Below are 9,745 nucleotides of genomic sequence, written 5' to 3'. Positions count from 1 at the left end.
CTTCAGTCTCAAAGGTGCTACAAGATCTCTCTACATACAGCCTCCTTTCCCATGAGTGCATGCACACCCTGTTGTTGTTGTTGTTGTTGTTGTTGTTGTTGTTGTTGTTGTTGTTGTTGTGTGCCTTCAAGTCCTTTCTGACTTATGGCAAGCCCCTGTCATGGGGTTTTCTTGGCAGGATTTGTCTAGAGGGGGTTTGCCATTGCCATCCTCTGAGAGACTGTGACTGGTCGAAGGCCACCCAGTGGGCTTCCCTGGCTGAGTGGGGATTCGAACCCTGATCTCCAGAGTCATAACATAACATCAACGCACACTGCAGAAATAATACAGTTTGAGACCACTTTAGCTGCCCTGGCACAAGTCACACTCTCTCAGTCTCAGATGGCAATGGCAAACCACCTCTGGACAAATCTTGCCAAGGAAACCCTATGCTAGGTTCACCAAAAAATGACTTGGGAGCCACACAACAACAACAGCAGCAGCAACAACAACAAAGGTAAACCTTGGACTGGATAGCCCTTGTGGTCTCTTTCAGATCTATGATTCTGTGATTCCTGGTTTAAAGAAGGTTTGCCATTGCCTCTGAGGCTGAGAGAGTGTGACTTGCCCAAGGTCACCCCAGTGAGTTTCTATGGCCCAGCCAGGATTCGAACCCAGGTCTCCAGAGTCATAGCCCAAGGCTCATGCATACTCTGCTGCTCCAAACTTCCTATGGCAATGCCTGGCATGTCCTCCCATTGAAAAGAACCCAGGGATCCCAGCTTTCCCTCCTTCCTGACCAAAAGTACCTGAGCATCGAATAGAGATGAAGGAGCGCCCTGGGAGCTCAGGGGGCGTGGCTGTCAAGGGCCGGTGGGCGTGGCCTCTCTCACCTATCTCCTGGCTCTCTGCTCCGGGCTTCCCGGCCCCGCCTCCTCCTGGAGCTCCGCCCCCTGATTTCCTCCTTCCGCACACGTCTTCCTCCCCAGGTCACTTCCGCGTCGCCCATAGAGGCTGGAAAAGTATAGAGTCACACACAGAACAGTGTTTCATCCCCCTTTTTAAGAGATTTTGGACTAAAGCTCCCAGAAGCCTCAGCCATGTTGGCCAATAGCCTGGGATTCTGGGAGCTGAAATCCAAAATCCCTTAAAAGAGCACAGTTTGGGGAACCACTCACAAAGTATAGTCACACAGTATAATCACACACACAAAGTATAGAGTCTCACACACAAAGTATAGTCACACAGTAGTCACACAAATGCACAAAATACACACAAAGTATAGAGTTTCACACACAAAGTACAGTGCATTCTGGCCCCACTTTCTAGTCATTCGAAATTAAGAGAAATTCCTCCCGTGTGATAAACTCCCGTGAAAGTATCTTTTAATCTAAGCAATTTAAATTTTACAAACGAAAGAAAACCTGAGAAAGAAAAACCAGGGCCTGCGTTTGCTTAAGAGTATTTGGAAACAGGGAACACGGGGTTGTGATAAAGTTATGGCATCTCCCATTGAAAGGTGAGAGCAAAACAGGAATTGTGTTACTGAACGCGGAATGTGGCTCTCCATATATACGTCTAATGCTGCAACTCTACTAGCAATAAGAACAGTGTGTGTGTGTGTGTGTGTGGGGGGTCTCTATTAAGAAGAAGCGGAACCTTAGTGGACACACCAGGGGGCGCCAGAGAGCAACAGTTGTGCAGCCTAGAGCGCCCTCTAAAACATGTTAAACATACAAATGCTTTGTAAATCCAATACAATGTGGAAGGCTGCAGAAATAAACCAAGTTGACACCACTTTAACTGCTATGGCTCAATGCTGTGGAATTCTGGGAACTGTAGCTTTGTGAGCTTTCTCTGTCTGAGATCTCAGGGGTCACAACAAACTACAATTCCCAGAATTCCACAGCATTGAGTCATGGCAGTTAAAGTGGCGTCAAAGTGGATTACATCTGCAGTGTGGATGCAGCCAAAGATGGAAAATATCCAATAGTCATTAAAAAGAGAGCATGGTCCTTAGAGGGTTTTATGCATCTCTAAATAATCATCTTCCTTCTGCTAAGGAAAGCCCCACTAAGGCAGCATCTACACTGCAGAATGAATGCAGTTTGACGCTGGTTTAACTGCCATGGCTCAGTACTATGAAATGCTGGGATTTGTAGTTTTATTTAGCCTTCTCTGTCAGAGAGCTCTGGGGCCACAACAAGCTACAAATCCTAGATAGAAATTGCACAACTCCATTTGTCAGCGGTTCAAACCATTAACTGGATATTCATGCATCTGTGTGAAAACCAAATGCACATTCTACCCTCTTTACCACGTTGGTAATGTACCCTTATCACGTTATTGTCGCCTGTGTGTGAAAACCATTCCCTCATTTGCACACTTTTGCACGATGCGGACGCTTTAATACTTTAACGGAATGGTGGCACATATGGTCCCTGTGACAAAGTCCTATGAAAGGATGCCTATGAAAGGTTCCATCCCAGGGAATCTTGGGATTTGCAGTTTAGAGAAGGGCATTTAGAATTCTCAGCCAGAGAGCTCTAGTGCTTCACAAAACTACAAAGCTCAGGATTCCATAGGATGCAGGCATGGTCGTTAAAGTGGAATTCTCATGCTGTAAATATCTAATGTGATTGAGTCATTGGAGTTGTATCTGGGAATGGCGGGAGCAAGAAAGGCAGAGAAGTTTGATTTTCTATTTTGGAAATGTAAATCCCAAGCTAAAATCAGACCTGTCACCATCTTAGACCAAGCATACTAGCTCTTTCATTAGTAAAAAATCAAGAAAGAAATTAGTTGTACACAGTCACGATAGTTTGATTCCATGCAATGCCCTGCCTTCCTTGAACCCAGCACAAATTTCTTTTATGTCTGCCTGTTTATACTGTTTGCTCTCTTAGGGTAGCTCCTTCCTTTGGCTGAACAAAGGCTGTCTGAGAGGGACTAATTGGACACTGGCACAGATTCCTTCACAACGAACCTAATTCCGGAGTCCTGGTTCCTGCCAAGCTCTTTGAAATCAGAAGCCTCCCTGGTTTACATGCTTGCTCTTCAAAGAGTAGTGTGAGAAAGAAGACAACCCAAATAAATCAAGGCAGGATATGGGGTTTGGGGATGGTGGCTAGGACATGGCACCCCTAGTCAGCCTCATTAATGAAAGAGAAAGGGCAGGCAAAAATAGAATTCTCCAAGGCTGTCCTCCTGTGCTCTCGTCAGGCACCATGGTGGCATTATACAGATAATAAATGAAATAATAAGCTTGGAAGCCCTGGCAAAAGGTCAGCCTTGGTCATCTTAAGAAGGCATGCCATGCAGCCATGGGGCTGAAATTAAGCAAGTCTGGATGCATGGTCAATGCCCAGATGGGAGACTGTCTAGGATCCCCATGGATGCTACTGTGAATTTTGTGATGGAAAAACTGCAGGTGTAAATGTATTGAATAAATAAAGTTTGGTCACATATATAACCTTGCACTTCTCATACTAGGGATTCCTACCCAAGCCCTGTGCCCTTCTTTCTCATCTATTGTGAAAAGGCCATAAGTTCCAGAGAGGGGAAATACTTCACTGGCCTTAGCTCCTGCCAGCCCTTGGCAGCACAGCCAATGATGAGGGATCATAGAAGCCTTCAGGGGATCATAAACTCCTTCCCTCTGCTGTACTCTATTCTAGATGTTCTTTTTCAACCAGGGATAAAGGTATGCAGGTGGGGAGGAGAGGAGGGCTAGCGGGAGTGATCTTGTTCCATGACCTATTCATATCCTTGAAATTGGTCAACCCAAATGCCACTATAATCACCCATGAATCTTACTCACTCCCCCCCCCCGCTTACATAGAAGTGAAATAAATAATATAAATAAATAAATTCTGTTTAAACCATAAATTGATTCATTACTTTTAACCTTCTTCCTAGCTACACATAGCTGCAAAATTGCTCAGCTGGTAATCTTTGTCCAGAATTCAAGGTCCTCTTTTCTCAGCTATACTCTTAGGCTTCTTTCTCATTTTTATGCCTAGAGCTTGCTTGTTAAAAGTTCACCCTCTTTGAACTTTGTTCATACCTACATGCTACAACCTATGTCCTAACTGTTTAATGTTTATCGATTTTATTTTCCAGCAGTGGTGATGTTTGACTATACCTGAAGAACTGAGTTTATTATTAGCCTGTATAAGATCAAATGAAACCATTAAAATTATGCAAAATATAATCCAATGTGTTTCAAATGTGTGTGCCTCAAAGAAGCTAGTTTTCTTAACAGAAAATTTGAATTGGTCAGGGACAAAATTTGAAGTTTATCGTACACACCTTATCCCATCTTTTCCTTGACAGGATACAGGTGTGTTTAACTCTCAAAGACAGGTCTTATCACATTCCCCCAGGGCTGGGCATAAGCAGCCGGTATGCAACCCTGTCTTATCCTGTGACTTTTCAAGGATGGGATTTTCTTGTCAGGGCAGGGGAGCGCGTGTGCACCAGAGAGAGAGAGAGAGAGAGAGAGAGAGAGAGAGAGAGAGAGGCTGCATCCACACTCTTGGCACCTCTTTCACTCTTTTCTAGGCTGTGGAATTCTGGGAGTTGGGGTATGTTGTTGGGCCCAGAGTTGAAGAGGAGGAGGAGGGAGAGGAGGAAGAAAAAGGGAGGAAGAAGAGGAGGAGGAGGAAGAATAAGAGGGGATCCAATTCAGATCCAAAGGTCTTCCTGTGTGTGTGCATGTGCGCGCCCAGTCTCACAACGAACTCCAACTCCCAGGAGGGGCATGCAGGGGGGCATGCAGATGTGCGTGCGTGCCAGAGAGATAGAGAGACTGAGGCTGCATCTACACTGGAGAAATCACCCAGTTTGGCACTGGTTTTAAGCATCCTGGCTCAAGGCTATGACATTCTGGGACATGGAGTTTGTTGTGGGCCCAACTCCCAGAATTCCATAGCCTAGAGCCAGGAAAGAGTGAAAGTGGTGCCAACTGGGTGATTTCACCAGTGTAGATACAGCCTAAGTCTCTCTGTCTCCCTCTCTTTGGGGCCCCCTTGCCCCAGCCTAGCTACAGGCCGCACCACCAAGGAAAGGCTACGTGAATGGGAAAATGGACCCAGGAATGCCAGGAAAGAGAACAAAGCAGGTGACACCCCCAGACCAGCCCCTTTAACATTGGCCTTCCCATCCCAAAATTCCCGAATCAGACACCTGATGTTCCCATTAATTTATCTCGGATTGGACACGGTCCCTGGCAAAAGAACCGCTGGAAAAGTGGTGTCAGGATAACCCGGGTTATCCATTGCTGATTCAGGTTTTCGCTAGAGAAATCGATCAAAATAGGATTGAACACGAATTCAAATGGGAATGACTTTCCTTAAACTAGGATCGAACAAAAGTTCAAATGGGAACGATGTTCCTATAATCCGATTCTTGATTCGCTTTATAGCCCAGTGGGAATGGGGCCTTTGAGAGTTAAATGCACCTGTATCCCATCGAGGAAAAGATGGGATAAGGTGCTTGCAACAATCTCTCTTGTCCTGCTAAAATCACAGTGCCTTACAAGTTAGGATCAACCCCTGGGAAGATTTCATGTTACAGAGATTCAAAATAAGGAGTTCTGTTTACTGGTGAAGATGCATACTCAAACATAAGGAACTCCTTGTATTAGAATTGCCACAATCAGGCTGCAACTACACTGCAGATTCTTTCAGTGGGAGAAGCACCACAGGGCAAGAAACATAAAAGTTTTGCATTTCCATTAGTGCTGCCATCATCCATTGGGTTAAATGGTGTGTTGCTGTGTGCTTTCAAGTCATTTCCAACTTATGGAGACCCAAAGGTGAACTTATCATGGGCTGAGAGCATGTGATTTGCCCAAAGTCACCCAAGGGCTTTCATGGCCAAGTGGAGAATTGAACACAGGTCTCCAGAGTCATAGTCCAACACTCAAATCACCATGCCATGCTGGTTGTCATGTATATGTTACCATGTGTGAGAGAACTTCAACATTTCACAGATGGAAATCAACATTTCACAGATAAAAATCAAGGCCAATAACACACTGTATTATAGTGCTATTATTTGACTTTAACTGCCATGGCTGCCTCCTGTGGAATTCTGTAGCTTGTAGTTTAGTGATTCCTAAGGTTTCTTTGGCAGAGTATTCTAAATGCCCATCTGTAATATGTAAATCCTGCAAATCTCAGGATTTCATAGGAAGCAACCATAGCAGTTGAAGTCGAATAATAGTGCTATAACAATATGGTGTGAGGGATGGGGTGGCTTAGTGGTTAAGACGCCAGTTCTGACAACCGGAAATCAGAAGGTTGACAGTTCAAGGCCTGAGTGCTGCATGATGGGGTGAGCTCCTGTCATTAGTCCCAGTTTCTGCCATCCTAGAAATTCGAAAGCATGCAAACGCAAGTAGATAAATATGTACCACTTTGGTGGAAAGGTAACAGAATTCGGAGTAGTCATGCTGGTCACATGATCACCAGAGCAGTTCAGGACAACGCTGGCTCTTTGGCTTAGTAACGGAGATGAGCACCACCTCCTACAGTTGGTTACGACTAGCCATTCATGTTAAAGGACTACCTTTACCTTTTTTAAACAGTGTAGTGTGACATTCAGCCAAAACACATTGGGCCATGCAACACAAGAATGTGGTCAAGGTGGTGAAAGTTACTAATGAGGAAGAACACACAAGCTAGGAGAGCCTTTTGCCTAAGCCTACTGGGAAGCATGAGATTCAGTTTCCTCTTCTCCCTCTGCTGAATTAAATGAGTGCAAGCTTTGAACTCACTTTGCAGCAACTGAAGTAAGCTAAGTAGGACTAAGGGGGAAAGAGGTAGGAGGAGGAGAAAGAAACCAGGACTTTCTAAAAGCAACTGAAAAGGCAGGATGACAGTGTATGTGTGTCCATTTGTCTGTCAAGTGGTATGGGAAAGGGAGGTAGCCAGCCACAATGGTAAGAGGAAAGAGGCCTGTGCATGTCCTGGTGCTTGAGGACACCACGAAAACTGTAGCTGGTTCTGATACATTTCATCCTGTCTCTGGGCAGTTAAAGCATTCAGATTCAGGAAGCATCGTGGGAATAGGGTGACAGGGGGAAGGAAAATAAAGGTATCCAAATGGTGTAGCAAAACTTTGGGTTTGCCAAAGCTGGCCTCAGATGAGGATGGCAATGGATGGTGCCCTTTGGGTTCTGCTCTGGTTTAATAATAATAATGATGATGATAATAATAATAATAATAATAAACTGGAGGAGCTGGATGTGATTTTAAAAAACTCAACAACCTCGAAGATGAATTATGTCAACCTAGTTTAATGTTCACCTTTGTATGTTTTAGCTATCTTATACTTGTTTTAAATTGTTAGCCATTTTAAGCCTCAACTCAAAAAAAGGCAGAATATAAAGACAAAGATGGATTAAGATGATAATGATGATGATGTACATTTATTTCCCTTTTCTTTTATCTCTCCTATCTAGTGTTATCCTAAAAAGTGGAGGGGGACATTGAGGGTTCCACCAGCAATGCTAGAGTCTCCTTGAAATTTGGAGAAATTTTAGCTCAGAAGGAAGATTGTGAGAGGAGGGTAAATTATGGGGATCTTTTCATCTCTGTATACCAGTACTAACTGTAAAAGAACTCTAGTCTCCGTAAATAAGGTATTTAGAAATGTGCAAGAGTGCATGCAAACATACAAGAATCGAATTAATATTAAGAATCATACAAGGCTATTGGAAAGAAACATTTGAAAGCTGACTAGAGACAATTCAGGGGTTGAAAGGGATGATAGTTAACAATCTTGGAGAAAGGTCTGTGGAAAATGCAGCAGTGTATCCAACGTGGTTTAAAATGGCTCAGACCTACAGAGAGATCCTGGTCTGTGAAGAACATGACTAGGACTGGATTGGGGATTTTTATGCTGCCCTTCATACCCTCAAGTGATGCTTTGTGTGATCCAAGGCTCTGATGCCTTTTCCAGGAGACTGACAAAAGGGTCTGGAATGGTTTGATGGCTTTTACATAACAGTGTCAATTCACGGAATAGACTTGAGACAATCCCTTGATGTTCAGGCAAGAAGGGGATGCTGGAACATCATCAGAAGCTGGGGTGAAGGGTATAGTCTCTGATTCCTTTAACAATGGCTTCTTTTGCTTTCATTGCAAGAGATAAGCAAAGCATATGGGAGGGGGTGTGAGATGTTCAGCAAACCCCATCAGTGCCTGCTTTTGTTCTAGCTAGGTTTCCCACCTGTTCCTCAGTTAGCATGACTCCTACATGTGTGCCTTTCTAGTTTTCGCAGATCATTGTGTCCTCAAAACATGCCCAACGCTAGATATTAATTGTGAAACTGCATATCCAGGGGTTTAGGGTATATTAACACTGGCAGTATCTGTACAGTTCTGCACAACATCAGCCAAAATCTTTTTTCATACACTTACAAAATACACCATCTGTAGCTGAGGACATTTGTAATCTCATTTACTAACAGCCTCCTGTGTTGCAATAATGCTGCTGAAGAACATGTAAACAAGCATCTAACAGCCTGTTCCACCTGCCTGGGCAGATCTGATGGAATATTCAAGGAATCAGTGTAAACAATAAAGCACTAAATTGGTGCCTTGCAGGTATTTTGGAGTTTAGCCTAGTCAGAAGGGCCCAAAAGTAATGATGAATTACATAAATATAAGAACTGTAATCCAAAACATCTGCAGGTACCAGCTTGTATTTAGGATTCTCTACTGAAGAGCTCATCTACTCCTCTCAACTATAGCACTAGAGCTGTCTAGCTAGCAATTCTAAGAACCTCACTAAATTACAAATCCCAGAATTCAATGGGATGGTGTCATGCTTACCTGTGTGATTCTGAAACACAGACATAGTATGAGGCACATTTTGGAATAATATAAAGAAGCTGAGGGAAAAAATTGATTCTCAGGGTCATATGACTGAAATTAGGAGGTTCCTATTCTGTGGTTTTGTCATCCTGGAATGAAGTCTGCAGTGTTTTCTTCCATTTAGCAGCTTCCATGGATTTTGCACTGCTCATTATCTTCCAGATATGGTGCAGTGTGCACCACAGCACTGGACTTCAGTTTTGAACCTATCCAAATGTACTGGATGTCACCCTGGCTGCAACAGGGCTGGGGGGTAGTGTGGCCCCCCAAATTTTGCTGGACTCCTTTCCCCATCAGACCTAGCCACTTTGGCTAATGGTGAAATATGATGGGCCCTATAGTTCATGAACAACTAGAAGGGTGAAGATTCTCAATCCTGCAGCTGGGGACTTCTCTTGCTCCTTGACCCCAGGGGTCACGCCTCTAAGCTTCTGCTAGATGCAAACTTATTTGCTTTTCAAGAGTTTCTGTCCAAGGTTGGGAGCTGGTTTGAAGGGCAGAAAAGAATGAAAGGCTTTTGAAGGTGGCGTGCAATTACTACAATGTCCATTAAAGCTTCAGGACTGGAAAGTGATCAGTGGAGTTTTACTTCTTTCTCTTACATCATGTCAACTGGAAGATATGTCTCGAAGATGCTTGCCCAAAAAGCAACAACTCACCTAAGTGTGAAACCTGCATATTGATTCTGGGCGACTGCACCTGTGTGCCCAAATTCCTTGAGGAATATTGCAAACAGCAGCTACTGGGCATAACATCTGCCCTGCCATTAGGGAGAATCAAGTGGTTGCACCAGGCAGCAGATGCTAGCAGTGGGTTGGAAATGGTAGCAAGGAGTTAGAAGATAGTTTTATGTGCCACGCAGCTTCCGTGATGCCTCCTTA

At 44.1% G+C, this 9,745-nt stretch overlaps 1 protein-coding gene across 3 annotated transcripts in view; it reads right to left on the bottom strand.

The window, feature by feature from the left end:
* Positions 1 to 4,329, bottom strand: part of ZBTB45 (zinc finger and BTB domain containing 45) — a 10,095-nt gene extending 5,766 nt beyond the window's left edge. Inside the window, exons 1-2 of one of the 3 annotated variants that reach the window (XM_042471090.1) lie at positions 4,291 to 4,329; positions 789 to 993 (exon numbers count right to left, since the gene is read on the bottom strand). The gene's annotated coding sequence lies outside the window, so the exon portion shown is untranslated. The other 2 variants (XM_042471092.1, XM_042471091.1) reach the window with 2 other exon arrangements.
* Between the last annotated feature and the right edge of the window lie 5,416 nt (positions 4,330 to 9,745).

Source organism: Sceloporus undulatus, chromosome 6 (genome assembly GCF_019175285.1).
Source record: "Sceloporus undulatus isolate JIND9_A2432 ecotype Alabama chromosome 6, SceUnd_v1.1, whole genome shotgun sequence".
Classification (NCBI taxonomy): domain Eukaryota; kingdom Metazoa; phylum Chordata; class Lepidosauria; order Squamata; family Phrynosomatidae; genus Sceloporus; species Sceloporus undulatus.
This window is presented reverse-complemented; position numbering and strand designations above follow the sequence as displayed.